This window comes from Dermacentor variabilis, chromosome 8, assembly GCF_050947875.1.
Source record: "Dermacentor variabilis isolate Ectoservices chromosome 8, ASM5094787v1, whole genome shotgun sequence".
Classification (NCBI taxonomy): Eukaryota; Metazoa; Arthropoda; class Arachnida; order Ixodida; family Ixodidae; genus Dermacentor; species Dermacentor variabilis.
In genome coordinates this window covers 86547659-86563859 of record NC_134575.1, presented here as the reverse complement: position 1 = coordinate 86563859, position 16201 = coordinate 86547659, and positions in this window count along the sequence as shown.

Genomic DNA, 16201 nt, shown 5'->3' with positions numbered 1-16201 from the left:
AGGCAACTAACTGTTCATGTTCTAGCCCCATAGCAGAAGTTTTGTCTCACTTGGGCTCACATGAGGGCCAACGTTACTGTTCTGCAAAGTATGTTGTAAGAGAGCTAATACGTCCCTGCACCGGAGGACGAGGATACCTCCATGACAAGACCAACTTGACCCATACGCGATGGTGGATCGGGCACTGTACGGGATCAGCCTAAATTTGATTGCATATTCTTCTGGATTGGCCATGTTTATTATTATTGACACGTGTACCTGTTTATCTTTTTCGGGTAACCGCTATTCTCCGTGTAACAAATGTTATTGCTAAGTGCGGGACGCGCCCACACGTATCGGAAGTTTCTCGAACGTTGGCGATGGTTCTTTCTGCTGTGTGCTTTCACCGAAGCTTGTGTAATCTGATTGCATGTGCGACGCGACTTGGGTACCACTTTCTGGAGGATACGCCAGCGCCAGCGATTTCTCTGCAACCTTCGATGACTGAGTTATAGAAGCAGACGCGCTCGACTGGTATATAAGATTTCGACGATCACCGACCATGTTCGCCACCACAACCGTGCTTTCAGTTTACTTGCTTTTTGGACACAAGTTCGCCCAATGAAAGTCAATTTTCTCCTTCATAGTTACACAGCTGCATTAGTTACCGTCACTGGTACGTGACATCTGCATCGATAATATTTGAGAAACTTGCGATACATGCGGGCACGTCCCGCTCTGAGCGACAACATTTGTTAGCCGGTGAAAAGCGGTCACCCGAAAAAGATTAAGTACTCGTGTCAATACGCTGTCTCCAAGACTTGCCTGCATTAGGGTAGCATATCGTGTTTACAGATCGCTGTTAGGCACAGGAAAGTTGGATTTATGGTCTTTTCCAACCCTAAGTCGGAAAAGGCGGTGTCGTCGGTATTCCGCAATAAAGATAGCTGGCGTCAGCGATCGAGTTTCATAGAAACGGAAGAGTGTGAACTAACTATAAATTGCTGGCGTGCTGCATAAGTGACTGAACATTTGGAGAAACATAGAAGCAATATACTTACCGGCACCTTTGGAACGTCGGTCAGCTGGCACTGGCGTCTTTCTCTTCTTCCACGGAGCGTGAGCACGTGTTGGATGAAGATGATGATATGCCTTCATAACCTGACACGTACCCACAATGGGGGATGGGCCAGGAATAGGGTGCCTGAATTCGCAGGTATTATCAGTAGACCAAACAAATTAAAAGCATGCTAAGGAACAGCATTTTGATATCCAGAAGTAAGACCATTTGAATGCACGTGCCACTAACAATACCTTGATCTTCCCAACGCTTACGACAAAGAGCTGCTAAAGTTTGCACGGATAGGTACCGTTTGAAATGTGCTTTTGCAAGGCTGAAAAAAAAATGCTCCTGCTCTTTACATACAACACACATCTCTCTCCCCGCCCTCCCCTACTATAAACAAAATGGCAGCACCCGTAAAAACCTGCGATAATGTCGATACTGGAATGTCATGTGTAGCCGTTCTCGTAATTGATCCCCTTTTACGGAATCTCTTCTCACACTGCTGGTCCTGTTCTAACTGCTCACTATTTCATCCTTTAAAATCCATACATCTACATTTATCGAAGACCCCTCGAATTCTACCTAGGCCTGCCCGATCTATAGACGAACCAACATCGCGGGTATGTGCCACAGTTTTCGAGGTCACCATCGGCATCATAATTATTTGGGGCTGAGAGAAATAAGGTATTCGGCCATTCATGCCTTTTCCACATTAACGAACAACTCGAAGCTGCTATCTCAGTTCTACTGATGCCGAGATTATACGAGTTGATAAATCATTGTCTGCCAAAGTTTCGTGCGGATGAGTGCTACATAATGTTTTTACCGTATATCAGCTGACTGGCTCACGGTATGGTTGCATGTGGTATTTGTCAGATCCTCTAAGAGTGACTGACCTTTGAAAGTTCTATAGCACTGTACACTTTAATGGGCAAATAAACGTATTTATAGAAAAGTGCATCTACCAATCACGCAGAACAATACTTCCCGTTCCCCTATTTATTGTGAATCGTGCCTCAGTACGAGATGAAAATAGAGACTAAACTTCTGTCAGATTTGCATTTCTATTATAGGTCTAGCAGTCAGACCAAACGTTCACTACTGCCTTGACTTGAGCGCAGGAAGACATGTGCTAGTGGCATTTATTTTATTTAATGGGTTAGTGCGTTTATTGCATCCACGCATTCAACAGAAAGCCAAAACAAAGTAGACCGAAATGTTTGAACAGACGCATGAGATATTTGGGGTGTGTCTTTCAAAAATACAGGCACATGATTCGGCCAGTTCTCCCGAAGCACTTGTGTCCTGCGTGCTTTGCCAGATTCGAATAGATGCCAGCTTTATAGTCTTAAAAGGAAAGTGAAACGATCTAATGACTATATTCATGCCATACGTTGCATACAGAGTACGGTCGTGGACAAATATGTGCATCACCATCGCAATAAAGCCAGCATTGAAATGATGTTAATGGTCTCGTAAAGAGGATGTGCACATAAATGTAGAGCAAATAACAACACTGAATGAGAAACAAAGAATAATAATAATAATCATAGGTCCACTTCTGTTGAAGGAGCACTGAAATAGGGCTCTAACAAACAGACATCGCAGATAATCTTTTACGTAGACCATCCTTCTATATGGCTCGAAAGTTATACTACAGTTCACTGCGAAAAGCGTATGCTGAAATAGCTGTTTTTTATCACTTCTCGGGTTATTTCCATTTGTTAATATCAAACGTAGAGATATAAGATTAAAAAATATAAGGCAGAACTTATCCAACTATAACGGACTATGGTAATGCGATTCACATTCGAGCTATGTAGCGACGCTCCGCATTTCTGAAATATAATCTTATCAAATGTTTGTAGAGGTTATCTAACGCTTCCATTGTTTTGGCTGTACGCGACATACACTGGAATCGTACCACTTTGCTTACGGTGATCACTTGCCAATGTCTCCCATATGTGCGCACTGAGGTGACAAATCTCTTGAGCCGAACGCAGTGAAGAATATGTATACAAATACACGTGTACACATAGTCGCACATATGGCTCGAGAATTACACTAAAGTTCACTGTGAGGAACATGTACTCCAGTAGTTTTTCTACAGCAGCACAACTTGGTTTCATTTGTTTGTGTAAATAATAAAGGTAATTGAATAAAGATACCAACCCTTCCCCTATCGAAATTGGGAGGGGGGTAAGTGAAGCTTGTCATTCGTGCATCTGGTCTTCGTCACGGTTGTGACCCACAGGTAGCGGCGTTGGTTTTATTCGGCCTCCCACTCCCTAAGCTCGGTATCGTCTCGATGCCGTAGGATTGCTTTGCCTCGTGCGTCTCTAAAGGCGCGTATATAGTTTGACGTTATTGGCGCACGGACGAGCGTCGCTGGACAATTTCGTCGTCGTCTATCCAGCTTTGTCATCCGACTCTCGTCGCGACGTCATCATCACGCCGTCGTCATCACATGGCTAATGTCGTGTCGTCTTCATCACATGGTTAAGGTCGTTTCGTCTAGGCGCCGGTCCTGTCGTTTGTGTTCTTCATCTCGAGTCCTGGTCTTCCGCGCCTTGCCAAACTACTTCAGATCTTCTATAGGCTGTCATTTTATTAGTGTCATTCAAATCGCCATTCCATTGACGTCATTGTATCGTCGTCATACCACTTTGGCCATTCCGTTAACGTAAACCTTTCTTTATTGTGTTGTAATCATGTTATCGTCATTCATAACTGATTGTGCCTATCTTGTCATGCGGTCGTCGTCATACAGTCGCTATCATGCCTTCATTGTCCTACCATCATCGTAATGCGTCCTCGTCATGCCGTCGTCATCATGCCATCGTCGTCATACAAATTTCGTGATATACTCAGCGTCAATCTATTGTCATCCTGGACTTGTCGTCATCCGATTGCCCCCATGCTGCTGTCATGTCATCGTCGTCATACAGTCGTTGTCATGCATTCGTCGTCATAACATCGTCAGGATGACAGAATGCTTGTGCCGTCGTCGTCATTAAAAGTTAGGCATCCCACTCTCTCCATGCCGTCGTCGTCATACAATTGTCGTCATTCCATCGCCGTCATGCTGTCAACTCAGCAACATGATCACTTCAATATTGTCTGCTTATTAGCGTGATGCCGTTGTCGCCACACCACATTAGTTGATACATCGACATCATTCCTTGTTGGTCATTTTATCTAAATCAGGCTGCCATCATTTAACTGTAATTGTGGCTGCGTTTTCATACCATGGTAATTATTGCTTCATCGTCGCACGGACGCTATCGTGCATCCGTTGTCATACCGTCGTTGTCATGCTGCCTTGGTCGTCGTCATTCTCGCTACATCATTGGGTTATCGTCACACCATCGTCATCACGCCATCATCGTGGTAGCTGTCGTCGGCATCTCATTGTTCTCAGGTCGTCCTCGTCATGTTGTTATCGTTATACCATCGTCATAATTTAGGAATCGATATCTCATTGTTGTCGTGTGGTCTTTGTTACATCGATATAATTTCTTCATCATTGCATCTCACGGTGTCGGAGTCATAAAATCGTTTTCATGCCTCCATGCTCATGGGCGGCCTTGGTAAGCGAATTGCCTAAAAATGTAGGACGGTATCGGAGTAGGTGGGGAATAGACGAAGCAACAAAAGTCTCAGGAATACAGCTGCACATGTTAAATAATTATGACTTCAAGAATATGGTCTCGCGCTACATTACTCGTAGGATATTCTCATTACCATCCATAGTCACCGTGGGACGAGTTGTGCTGTGACTTTGTCTGTCTGTCTGTCCGTATCTATCTATCTATCTATCTATCTATCTATCTATCTATCTATCTATCTATCTATCTATCTATCTATCTATCTATCTATCTATCTATCTATCTATCTATCTATCTATCTATCTATCTATCTATCTATCTATCTGTCCGTCCATCCGTCCGTCTGTCCGTCCGTCCATCCATCCATCCATGCTAGTCTGTAAGGAACGGAAGAAGGCGGGGAAACGCCCTAAAGCAGGACAGAAGAAGAAACTGAAAGATAAATTTTCCTAATATCTTCATTTCGCTTTCGAATCTTGCTTGTCCGAATATATGACTCGCCTTCACTTCACTGGTGACGTTTTGTGCGATGTAATGATCCGAACAAGTAAACTTCTAAGAAAGCCAATTCAAATGAAAGGTTGGGTCGTTGGAGGAGGAGGAGGAGGAGGAAAAAAAACTTTATTCTGGTCCTGTACAAGGTGTTGCCACCTGCCTGGCTAGTCCCATGTTGGAACCGGGAGGTCAAGCCTCCTAGCCCTATCACGGGCAAACTGGACAGCCACGACTTGAAGGATATGATCGGGGGATCTGATCATTCCTAAAAACCTATTCCGGGAAATGCCAGGGCCGAGCGACCCACACTCCCAGAGCATATATGTTAGAGCGTGTATATCTCCTTTTCGCATGCTCTTCATATAATATTGATGTCTTCAATGTCACACCATTCGTTTATTTGTGCAGGTGAATAATAAGACCATGTTTGTAACTGCCTAAGTGTGACTTCTTGTGCTCCTTTTAGCCTATAGTGACGGGGTGGAAACTCCCTCCTTCCCATGTAGTAATGTTTTGTAATTTCATTGTATGTAATGAGCGTATCTCTCTGTCTCTGTAGGTTCTCTAATCCAGCAGAATCAAAACCAAATGTAAATGCGGCTGGTCTGTAAGTTTGCGGCGATGCTGTTGGCTGATTCATTTGTATTGACAGGAATGTCATCAAGTGAACCAAGGTGCCCCGGGAACCAATAAATGTAACGTGTAATATTTGTTTGCCTTATATTAATTATTTTCGCAGCCTGTGCGGCACTCTTCCTCTAATGAAAACTCTAATAGGTATTTTCGAGTCACTATATATTTCTTTGAATCTATCGCCTGTCAGTGCCAATGCAATGGCAACTTGGTCAGCGACTTAAAGTTTGCTAGTGTAGACCGTGGCGCAGTTGGTGCATTTGCCCTGATGATCCACTACCACCACCGTGAACTAAGTTAGTTCCTTCTAGGCAGGCGAATCAACAAAGCAAGGTCCTCTGATCCCTTTATCGATTTTCTTGATTAACGCCCTGGCTCGTGCAACTCTCCTGTTGATGTTGTGTTTTGGGTGCATATTCCTGCGTAGCGGTGCAACAATTCTGTAGTCTGCGAATTCTTGATGAACTTTAGTGTACTGTGCTGGATCTGTAATTGGGTTGATCGTGAGCTAGTCCAGGATTGATCTTCCCGTGCTGGTTGTGGATAGTCTCGCTATTTGTGATATTTATTGAGCCTCCGCGATCTTCAGGGTCTTGTTGTGTATTCCTAACTTGTGCAATTTTTCAGTGATAGTTCGAATTGGGAGCCCCAATCCGCTTGCCAAAATTCATGTTTGTGTTAGTCCATGAAACATGCTCTGTGTTCTTAATGAACATAAGGTCAGGTGTGGTGTCTCCGCATACAGAATTGCCGACCCTTGTAGGATGTGTCTTATTCGTGTGTTAAGACCAGGTCTAGCTCATCCGCGTGGTTCCACATATTCCTGCCCTTGATATTCGTCTTAACGTAGCCCCATAGCTCGTTGGCTGCAGTGAAGTATCCTAATTTAATCGGGGGTCTACGTACAGCTACATTAGTAGCCTTTTCGAATATTCTCTTGAAGTGTTGTTTCTGGTGTTTCGGATTCCTGTATGTATTGTTCCTTTGATTTTTGTGAGAAGTTGGTACTACAACTTCAACCATGAGGCACTCTAGGTTTTTGCCCGTGATGTCTAAGTCATGTCGCATGTGTGTAAGCTGTTTATCTATAAGCACGTACAGGCGCCTACCAAACGTTTGACAGGCTATGGCCCTGTATCTAGTGTGACATGTCCATATACTGTCTCTTGAAGTGCGATAATATCCGGTTTAGACTGAAGTGACCTAAGGTATTGCTGGATGGCGCCACGTTTGTTATTGTGCGCCCCGAAATTCCACTGCCATATTAGAAATTCTCTCTTAGTGTGAGCCATATTGCATATTCATCTCGCCCGCCTGGAGAGTCATGTCGTTGACGCTGCACTATTGAGGCGTATAGGTAGAACACCCGCCTCGCGTGCAAGAGGTCCATGGTTCGAATCCCGGTGCCGACAATTTGCAACCGGATCAAAAAAAATCCGCTTGTTGATAAAATTGCACAAACAGGCCTGGACTGTGGCCTGATCCCGGTGACCAGAACCGGTAACGCATTCCCTCACCAGAGCAGGATTGGCCACCCTGGTGCAGTACATGGCCACAACCTCCTATATGAACACAACAATCAAACACCGGCCCTCAGTTCCCAGCAGCTGCAAAGAAACTGACCACGGCGGCGGTCAGACCTGCGACGCAGCAGAGGGTGCTAAGAATCACTGGCTCCGGACAGGCCGCCATTAGAATATTAACCTGGGAACGTTTAACGCTAGAACGTTATCTAGTGAGCCGAGTCTAGCAGTGCTTTTGGAGGAATTAGAGGGCAGTAAATGGGATATAATAGGGCTCAGTGAAGTTAGGAGGCCAAAAGGAGCCTATACAGTGCTAAAAAGCGGGCACGTCCTGTGCTGCCGGGGCTTAGCGGTGAGAAGTAGGAGTCGGATTCCTGATTAATAAGAATATAGCTGGTAACATACAGGAATCCTATAGCATTAACGAGAGGGTGGCAGGTCTTGTTGTGAAACTTAATAAGAGGTACAAAAAAAATGAAGATTGTACAGGTCTACGCCCCTACATCCAGTCATGATGACCAGGAAGTCGAAAGCTTCTATGAAGACGTGGAATCGGCGATGGGTAGAGTGAAAACTAAATACACTATACTAATGGGCGACTTTAATGCCAAGGTAGGCAACAAGCAGGCTGGAGACAAGGCAGTGGGGGAATATGGCATAGGCACTAGGAATAACAGGGGAGAGTTATTAGTAGAGTTTGCGGAACCGAATAATATGAGGATATTGAATACCTTCTTCCGCAAGCGGGATAGACGAAAGTGGACGTGGAGGAGCCCGAACGGCGAGACTAGAAATGAAATAGACTTCATACTCTGCGCTAACACTGGCATCATACAAGATGTGGACGTGCTCGGCAAGTTGCGCTGCAGTGGCCACAGGATGGTAAGAACTCGAATTAGCCTAGACCTGGGGAGGGAACGGAAGAAACTGGTACATAAGGAGCCGATTAATTAGTTAGCGGTAAGAGGGAAAATAGACGAATTCCAGATCAAGCTACAGAATAGGTATTCGGCTTTAACTCAGGAAGAGGGCCTTAGTGTTCAAGCAATGAACGACAATCTTGTGGGCATAATTAAGGAGTGTGCAATGGATGCCGGTGGTAACTCCGTTAGGCAGGATACCAGCAAACTATCGCAGGAGACGAACGATCTGATCAAGAAGCGCCAATGTATGAAAGCATCTAACCCTGCAGCTAGAATAGAACTGGCTGAACTTTCGAAGTTAATCAACAAGCGTAAGACAGCTGACATAAGGAAGTATAATATGGATAGAATTTAACATGCTCTAAGGAACGGAGGAAGCCTAAAAACAGTAAAGAAAAAAACAGAAATTGGCAAGAATCAGATGTGGGGGTTAAGAGACAAAGCCGGCAATATCATTACTAATATGCATGAGATAGTTCAAGTGGCTGAGGAATTCTATAGAGATTTGTACAGTACCAGTGGCACCCACGACGATAATGGAAAGGAAAATAGTCTAGAGGAATTCGAAATCCAAAAGGTAACGCCGGAAGAAGTAAAGAAAGCCTTGGGAGCAATGCAAAGGGGGAAGGCAGCTGGGGACGATCAGCTAACAGCAGATTTGTTGAAGGATGGGGGACAGATTGTTCTAGAGAAACTGGCCACCCTGTATACGCAATGCTTCATGACCTCGAGCGTACCGGAATCTTGGAAGAACGCTAACATAATCCTAATCCATAACAAACGGGATGCCAATGACTTTATATTTTTAGACCGATTAGCTTACTGTCAGTTGCCTACAAACTATTTACTAAGGTAATCGCAAACAGAATCAGCAACACCTTAGACTTCTGTCAAGCAAAGAACGAGGCAGGATTGCGTAAAGGCTACTCAACAATAGATCATATTCACACTATCAATCAGGTGATAGAGAAATGTGCGGAATATAACCCACCCTTATATATAGCTTTCATTGATTACGAGAAAGCGTTTGATTCTGTCGAAACCCCAGCAGTCATGGAGGCATTACGGAATCAGGGTGTAGACGAGCCGTATGTAAAAATACTGAAAGATGCCTATAGCGGCTCCACAGCCACCGCAGTCCTCCATAAAGAAAGCAACAAAATCCCAATAAAGAAAAGCGTCAGGCAGGGAGATACGATATATCCAATGCTATTCACAGCATGTTTACAGGAGGTATTCAGAGACCTGGATTGGGAAGAATTGGGGATAAATATTAATGGAGAATACCTTAGTAACTTGCGATTCGCTGATGATATTGCCTTGCTTAGTAACTCAGGGGACCAATTGCAATGCATGCTCACTGACCTGGAGAGGCAAAGCAGAAGAGTGGGTCTAAATATTAATCTGCAGAAAACTAAAGTAATGCTTAACAGTCTCTTAAGAGAACAGCAATTTACAATGGGCTGCGAGGCACTGGAAGTCGTAAGGGAATACATCTACTTAGGGCAGGTAGTGACGGCGGATCCGGATCATGAGACGGAAATAATCAGAACAATAAGAATGAGCTGGGGTGCGTTTGGCAGGCATTCTCAGATCATGAACAGCAGGTTGCCATTATCCCTCAAGAGAAAAGTATATAATAGCTGTGTCTTACCAGTACTCACATACGGGGCAGAAACCTGGAGGCTTACGAAAAGGGGTCTACTCAAATTCAGGACGAGGCAACGAGCTATGGAAAGAAGAATGACAGGTGTAACGTTAAGGGATAAGAAAAGAGCAGATTGGGTGAGGGAACAAACGCAAGGTAATGACATCTTAGTTGAAATCAAGAAAAAGAAATTTGCCTGGGCAGGAGATGTAATGAGGAGGGAAGATGGATGGTCATTAAGGGTTACGGACTGGATCCCAAGGGAAGGGAAGCGTAGCAGGGGCGGCAGAAAGTTAGGTGGGCGGATGAGATTAAGAAGTTTGCAGGCAAGGCATGGCCACAATTAGTACATGACCGGGGTTGTTGGAGAAGTGTGGGAGAGGCCTCTGCCCTGCAGTGGGCGTAACCAGGCTGATTATGATGATGATGATGATGGTGATGATGATTGAGGTTTGTCAGGAACCTAATAATATTGCTTGCGCCGCTCCCTTCTTTCTGGGCTCGCCGCTGTCTTTGATGTCATTATCATCACCCAGTAACAATGAAGAAGAAGAAGCAAGGTACGGTCTGAAATGGAGCGTCGTGTTTCCTGGTCAGATCCACTGATCCAACCCAGCGAGCTGCACGAGCCGGCCGACGAACAGCGCGGCCCACCAGGAGCCGACGAAGACATCGCCCCATCGTCAACGGCTGGTTCTACGGACGTGGCTGAGGTACCTTCGCCCGAGACCGCATCACCGGAGACCGCTTTGCCAGTCACGGTTGGAGGTAAGGGGAAAGAACGCTTCGGCTCCGAGGTGGTGTCTCCCGGTTCCCACGCAGAGTCACCGTCGTTCCTTGAGCCACTACCCTTGCCGGCATCCATGCCATACAGTTCAAGCTCACGGAACATCGCCGCATACACCGTTAGCGCCCTTGTCATGGTCGCTTTCACGGTGTCCATGCTGGCATTCATCTTCGCCGACGACGCCAGTGCTCAAAAGCTACAGCTATCAACGGGAGAAGTGCGCATCACAGTCGAGGAGGCCCGCTACTTGCCGCCTACTACGACCGCGAGCGAACCTACGCTGGCGCCTAGGGAGGAAGAGTTCATGAATACGAGCGTAGCGCCTACGGTGGTAGTGTACACTCACAGAGCTGGTACGATCAGTAAAGCCCACAGTGACAGAACGAAGACGACCGCTCGTTGGCACGGTAGGCGGTATCGTCGAAGATACGACACGGATGGTCACCACAGCTCTGGAGTAAAGGGCCATATCATCGTTGATGGTCGCCGTTTTGTGCCATTCACACCGCTACCTGCGGAGTACACAGACTACCAGCAGGTTGATGCATAAACGTTGCATGCCATCGGGCGGGAAAGTTGATAGTAACCGAATATGTTCCTCCAACCGGCTGCCCGAAAGTGCGCTAGCACACTGCCGCCATACGCTTTTCGTGATGACTGAATTACAGCATTTATTCCTATGCTCGCTTATTGTCTTTTGTTTCACAGTCAAGGCACACGCATGAACCTTTTTCGAAGAAAATTGAACAGATTGAAAGACTTTGTCGTGCAGACGACAAAGAGCGATAGAGAGAGAGTAGTAGTAAGAAGGAGTTTTACTGCATATCAACTGCAATATCTATGAGAGACTCAGTTTCCGCAGAAAATTTAAAAGCACCAATTCGTCATGTCATCATGTTGGTATATGCGAAAATCTGATTCATGTGTTAGCGTGCGTTCTGTATTTGTGCACTGCAGTGAAACGCGCTAGTTATCGAATGTGTGGTAGACTGCCGACCGCAACGGCATGCGTCAAGTTCGTGCTTTTATGTTTTACGGCCTGGTTATTTCTTAATATCTTGCAGTTGAATATGCAATAAAACAGGTTATTAGTAAGTGCTGTGTCTATAGAATACATGGGGTGGCCTATTTGTAAGGATCCTCTTTCTGGCGCTTTAACATGTAGCCAACATCCTAGTCGAAAGCAATCTATTATGCGCTTGTTTGGCAATGCTATGCGAAGTGACTTGCATAAAATATATGGATAATTCATACAACATAATTACTGCAACTCAGGTGTCTGTGGCTGGTTTCAAAGGAAAGCGGGAATTATTATTGGGCCTGTGACCTTGTTTCGCCCGCAAGTGCTAAGTCCCAATTGGTGGCCCTCATTTTCCCCAGATAAAAAGGGGAAAAATAGAAATTGACGTAAAAATAACAAAAGAGATTCGTGACAAGTTCAAAAGAAAACTAGCTAATAAAATAAACTTGATCATATCGTGTTTGACTCAATGAGTAAGTACTTTATGTTGGTTCCAATCAAAACGCTCCTTACATTCAAGTAGTCGGTCGAGTTTGTCACTACCGCGACCACAAGCAGACGCGCTTTTTCACGGACATTGTTGCAAGAGTTACCATGTACAATATATCAATATCCAGGCACGTCACAAAGTTAGCTCAGCGCTAGTATCGACATCTTGGAACTCTTTCTTAAAAAGCTGTGCCCGGTAACGTATCTTTTGTGTCATCATTACCACTGAAGGCAAAGCAAAGCGGTGCATATCACGCATGTGTGAGGACCAGCGATAATTGAATCTCTCTCTTTTTTTGTTGTCTACTAAAATGTCCTCACTTCACTTCTTCGTTTTTCCTTGTATTTAGCTCGACGCTCCTTGCGTACTGAACGCTGTGGTTTCATTTCCACCGAGTCTGACATGAGAGGAGTGCTCCATAAGGCATTAGACAAGCCATATCCGGCCCAGTTGTAAACGTGCATAAATTAGTTTTGCTTTCGCGTTTTCTGTTTACAACAAAAAGAAATTGAAAATTAATGGTTTAGGTTTTTTTCCCGGAACTTGGTTTTATTGAAAAATAGTTGCTGAAATCATTTTCACCATTAAGCGATGCGGCCATCAGTGCGCAGCAAAGAGCACACATGTGCTCTCGCGTTAGCAGCCTGGTGATGTCTAAATCATGTGTCAGCCTGCCACCCAAAAATTATTTCTTGCTTAGGCTTAGTCCCGCCAGGCCAAAAAATAAAAGTAGGATGTGGGGCTGTACGTCGAATATGGTCAAAGGGGTCCTGTGCCCTGGTCCTTGCAGTTTTCGTTTAACGGCGGATCTGCACTATTGTGTCCACCGTATTATATATTGAAGCACTGTACCAAGACAATATTATAAGTATCATTGTATTTTTTTCATTGTGCGTCAGTGCTGTAGATCTTCTGTCTGGCCTTCTAAAAAATTGGTGAAAGGCGTTCACACACTTTTCACAAGATGTGCCCCTTGATCTGAGCTTTTTCGCATCATGTAGTAAGAAAAAAGGCAAAATAAAAAAAAACATCAAGAACTAGGTTGCGTCCAATGCCAAAAGCTTTGTTGCGAACAAAACAAAGCCAAATGCGAGGCTCGGAAGCGAGCTCCTTGCTTTCCTCTCGTGCTATCAGTCACTTCGGCTGGTCCTGCCATGGCATCGACAAAGGCGCCGACGTCACGGCTTCCTCCTTGAAGGTACATTGCCATCTCGAAGTGCAACACCATGCAAATTGCGTTTCTCGCAACGTCTTGCTAACATGGACATATCTCGAGGCAACTAGGGTGCGAGAAAACACCAGGACAGTCTTCGAAGCAGATTGCGACGCAGACCACGTCCCATGTAGCTTCGATTCGGCGCAGGCGGTCAAATACACTTGCGGCAACTACCGCACCGACAGCGAAATAGATTTCCCGTGGTTATATTAGGATGCTCTTTTATTTATCACATCACCAAAAGAGCCACAAACTTAAGGAATCAGGATAAGCTTAACATGGTTATTACATCTGTCCCGCTATGTCCTTGATAGTTCGCGAAACGAAATTGGAATGAACGAGAACAAGAATTTAGGAATATATTTGATGCAGTTTTACTGTGGACATGCCCGAGCTGCTGTAGCGCTCGGCAGCTGATCTCGACGTTTGGTGGGTTCTCATGACTTGCTATGGCCGATTGGGCTAACTTAGGGAAAGATTACGTCTTAAGACTTATCTACATGCTGAATAATTGTAAGGATGTCGGAATAAGCTTAAATATTGATTAGAAAAACCACAATACGTCTACAAAAGAAATATTCGCATATTTACCGAACGCATTGGTTATAAGTTCTCCCGGAATCGATATGGCGGTCATGGGTAGAACCTCTAAAAGTACCATGCGGGCGATAAAAGGCACCGTGAGACAGGGCTACGAAATTTTTATTCCGCTTGCTGATGCTTCATACGGCAGTCACACTACGGCACAACCGCGTTTCGACCAACCTCAATCCGGACACCCCAGCCAGGAATCGTACCTACAATCACGTCAGCAAGAGAAGTCTGATGCCACTATCCCGCCACGGCTGGCAAACAAGCGTTAGGTTGATTTATTGCACATTCCGGGCTAGATCGGAGAGATGACGGTAAAGAGCGGTGACAAGGAAAACCTTGGTGGTGTTTGATGGTTCGTCACGTGGCATGGCATATTACGTTATAGTAGAGATTGGTAGAGGTTAATAATAACTACATTATAATGACTAATAATGATTACAAATGACTTGTAATGGCTACTGACTCAGAGATGACCAATGCGTCTAATGACGGCTTGTAATGACCGCAATTAACGAGAAATGACTAGAAATGTCTGAAATGATGAAGTAATGTCTGATGTCGTGATGTCAGACATCACGATGAAGTGATGTCTGAAATGACTTGTGATGACTAGTAATGACTATGAAATAACCAATATGTCTTCTGGCAACTTCTAACAACTACAATTAATTACAAAAACTGAGAATGCTTAGTAATGAACAGTAATGACTAATGATGACTGAAATGACATGTAATCAGTAGTAATGATTACGAAAGGACCAATAAGTATACGAACGAATTGTAGCTACAACAATTCATTAGAAATGACAGAAAATGCTTATTAATGAGCAGTAATTACTAATAATGACTGAAATGAGTTGTAACGACTACTGATGATTATGATATGGCCAACATGTCTAACGACGGCTTTTAATTACCTCAATTAATTACAAATGACTCACATACATTGTAGTGAGCAGTAAGGACTAATAATGACTGAAATTATTTGTAATGACTAATAATGACGACGAAAGGGCCAAAATGTCTAACGACAACTTGGAACAATTACAACTCATTACAAATAACTAAAAATGTTTAGTAATGACCAGTAATGACTAGTAATGACGGAAATTACTTGTAATGAATACTAATGACCATGATAAGAGCAACATGTCTAACGACGGCTTGTAATGGCCACAATTGAATACAAAGGTCCAAAAATGCTTAGCAGCGAGCACTAATGACTAAAAGAAAGAAGAGAAAGACACGAATGATGAGAGGAGGAAGAGTAGGCTTTCGCCGTTCATCTCTTAAGAGAGATCTTAAGAGACCCTGTAATTTTTAAATTAGGCACAGTGCACCAACACACTTTTCACACAAAATATAGGTTACTTCTAGGATCTTTCTTTATTGGAAGCAGGTTCCTTGTCTAAAAATATACGACAATAACCAAGATATGGCTAGGAAGTCGGAACTATTCCAGTATATTTAGGTGTCTTCCCCGGTCAGGCTTTTGAAGAGGTTATCATTATAATCCATGTTCCAAAGACCAAATTTGGACATTTGCAGTGGCAGGGAATTGATTTAAATTTCATTCTGGGGAGTTACGTGCAAAAATCTCCATTTGCGCATGAAGCCCACAGTAGTGGGGCCTACGGACTAATTATTTCCACCATGGGATCTTGAACGCACCTCCATTGCACGGGGACACGGGCGTTCTTGCATTTCGCCCCCGTCGAAATGAGGCCGCCAAGGCCGGCCGGCATTTGATTGCGCGACCCCGTTATTAGCAGCGCAACAACACAGCTACTAAGCCACCATGTCGGATAGGGGCAAGGAAGACAGACGAGACAGAAACATGCATTTATAGCCCAGTAAACCTATACAATCATCAAGTTTTTCGAGTATCAACATTCTCATTACAGATTCGATAGTATTGTTACGGAAGGATGAAAGAAGTGAAAAGAAGAAGAAGATAGCGAGACGCTGGCGGCTGCGTGTTGTTGCTGATCAGAGAACTTTAACTACACTTACTTTGCTTGTTTATATATTGTAAATACAGTCTTTCTATACTCCCAACATCCCCGTAACAGACTTTCTACGAGTTGGCTTATCTACGTTTAAGAGAACGTAATGAAAAGTAAGCTGTACATTCAATTGCAAGCTCAAACTATAATCTCGGCTGAGTTTCGATTCTTTGGTAAATATTTACTACCCGGATACACGGTTACCCTGACTG